Source organism: Priapulus caudatus, unplaced genomic scaffold (assembly GCF_000485595.1).
Source record: "Priapulus caudatus unplaced genomic scaffold, Priapulus_caudatus-5.0.1 Scaffold72, whole genome shotgun sequence".
NCBI lineage: Eukaryota > Metazoa > Priapulida > Priapulimorpha > Priapulimorphida > Priapulidae > Priapulus > Priapulus caudatus.
This window is the reverse complement of record NW_014577133.1, coordinates 118,142-120,947: the sequence shown is the minus strand read 5'-3', so window position 1 is coordinate 120,947 and position 2,806 is coordinate 118,142. Positions and strand designations below refer to the sequence as shown.

General features: G+C 39.8%; 1 protein-coding gene across 9 annotated transcripts in view; it reads left to right on the top strand.

Annotated features, from left to right (window-relative positions):
• LOC106821425 (colorectal mutant cancer protein-like) overlaps positions 1-1,957 on the top strand; it is a 34,969-nt gene extending 33,012 nt beyond the window's left edge. For 8 of the 9 annotated variants that reach the window (XM_014826221.1, XM_014826215.1, XM_014826220.1 and 5 more), the window contains one exon: positions 442-1,007. The gene's annotated coding sequence lies outside the window, so the exon portion shown is untranslated. Of the gene's footprint in view, positions 1-441; positions 1,008-1,940 lie in introns of those variants that run through there. The other variant, XM_014826218.1, reaches the window with a different exon arrangement.
• Positions 1,958-2,806: the final 849 nt, after the last annotated feature.

Here is a 2,806-nt window from a genome sequence, read left to right as displayed (position 1 = left end):
TGTCAAATTAAAATTAAAAATTAAAATAAATTTTATTGCACCAAATATCTCACAAGATAAATTGGCAGTATGTCGCGAGATGGCGTTGTTTACTATTTAGAGTGTTTACTTACGTTCCGAGTTTAATTATCAATCTTGAAACGTGCATCCTGATCAAATTTTTTCGCATTTTTATACTGTTTTGGAACTTTTATACTGTTTTGGAATTTTTATACTGTTATAAAGTTATACTTTTTATACTGTTTGAACCGATTCTAGTAATTTCTACCTCTCTACCGCTCGCCGAAAGCTGGTGCTAAAATTTGGCTCGGCCTGGTCCGACGTTTTCGATGGGGCCAAATCTGGCTCGGGCCAAAACGTCCGTGTGAACGCTCGCTCGAGCAAATCTGGCACGGCCTAATTAGGCTCGGGCCAAAAACGTCCGTGTGAACGCGCCTATAGAATCTCAATAATTTTTTATTCGTAGTTTTTGATAACTATTTGCCAAGATATATGTTGAAGCTGCATCCTAGATGATAGTTATGAATGTGAATAGTAGACCACTGCTGCCAGGCCTGTTGTTTAAATTATTTTTTGGTGAACGTGGGCACACTGCTAGTCGTGAGAATATCATATGAATGTAATTACGTGGTATGAAAAGTCCGTGAGTCAGTGTGCATCTAGACTGCAACTTCAGGCATATGATGCCTCTCAGAGTTTCAATAAAATTTATAGAATTAGTACATGACGCTGGCTCTATGTGTTAGTAGATCGGTGGTAGGACCGAAAGTTGTATACAATACAGTTGACTTTACCCAACCATATGGCTTGAAATATCCTCTCAGGTAATTAGGTTGATACAGTGAAAACATCGTGCTGCTCTTTACGGTGCTTATGCAGCTCGCCTATACGTTCACAAACGATGATGGTAGTTGCCCCAAGTTCTGTGATTTGTACAATTATACCCCCCCCCAAATATGGCTTTAAAAAATGGCTTTAAATTTCTTGTAATAAATGCCTAATTTAAACTTATTTTTGTTTTGAGTTCATAATTTTGTCACTTTTAAATATGGTTTTTAAGACCATCGTCGCGTCTTTCTATACTAATTATTCAATCACTGTTTGCTTGTATATGTGTGTGGGTGCGCGGTGTACGTGCGCGTGTGTGTGTGCGTGCGTACGTGCTTGCATGCGTGCGTGTCTATCAGGGGCCCATGGAAGATCTATATGTTCGTATAGATCGCTTACACTACAGTAATACTTCCTTCCAACATTTAAAATTATATTGTATTCCTCACTACCGCCTCCTAGATGCACTACATGATGATATTTGAATAATGCGCACAAGCTATTGATGCATGCGGATAATATTTGACACCACAGACAGGTGCTAGAGCCGATAACTATGCACCGTAGGCGGTGATGTCGAAAATCATACTTACCTGGCATCGGGGCTTCCATGATCAACAAGGCGGATCCCCCAGGAAGAGGCCTTTCCATTGCACTTCGGTTTGGCTGACTCTTGCGATTCTCTCAAATCGAGAGAACTCGGGTGTATAATTTCTGTTAGCGGGGGACTGCGTTCGCGCTATCCCTCATAATTAAATGAATGATATTGTAATACATTTGGTGCAGTAACTAGTCGAACTTAGGTATTCCTTTGCCAAACAACGAACTAAAGGTACTATAGCTATACGATGCACGAAAGTCGAGACTGAGTGAAGACAGCTGTAACGACGATGAAGAAGAAGAAGAACAAGAAGACGAATCTACCGTGTATGATGCACGCGCCGAAACTGAGTAAGGACAACGGAAGAAAAAGAAGAAGAGGAAGAAAGAAGAAATGAACATTGAGTTATCCAGAGTTTCGCCATACGCGCAAAATGTATGGAAATGCATACGGACAATAAAATGCAGCTGCAAATAGCGCATTATAGAGCCAGAACATTCGCAATTTATAGAATCTCAATAATTTTTTATTCGTAGTTTTTGATAACTATTTGCCAAGATATATGTTGAAGCTGCATCCTAGATGATAGTTATGAATGTGAATAGTAGACCACTGCTGGCCAGGCCTGTTGTTTAAATTATTTTTTGGTGAACGTGGGCACACTGCTAGTCGTGAGAATATCATATGAATGTAATTACGTGGTATGAAAAGTCCGTGAGTCAGTGTGCATCTAGACTGCAACTTCAGGCATATGATGCCTCTCAGAGTTTCAATAAAATTTATAGAATTAGTACACGACGCTGGCTCCTACGGACTATGTGTTAGTAGATCGGTGGTAGGACCGAAAGTTGTGTACAATACAGTTGACTTTACCCAACCATATGGCTTGAAATATCCTCTCAGGTAATTAGGTTGATACAGTGAAAACATCGTGCTGCTCTTTACGGTGCTTATGCAGCTCGCCTATACGTTTCACAAACGATGATGGTAGTTGCCCCAAGTTCTGTGATTTGTACAATTATACCCCCCCCCCCCAAATATGGCTTTAAAAAATGGCTTTAAATTTCTTGTAATAAATGCCTAATTTAAACTTATTTTTGTTTTGAGTTCATAATTTTGTCACTTTTAAATATGGTTTTTAAAGACCATCGTCCGTCTTTCTATACTAATTATTCAATCACTGTTTGCTTGTATATGTGTGTGGGTGCGCGTGTACGTGCGCGTGTGTGTGTGCGTGCGTACGTGCTTGCATGCGTGCGTGTCTATCAGGGGGCCCATGGAAGATCTATATGTTCGTATAGATCGCTTACACTACAGTAGATACTTCCTTCCAACATTTAAAATTATATTGTATTCCTCACTACACTAATGAACAGG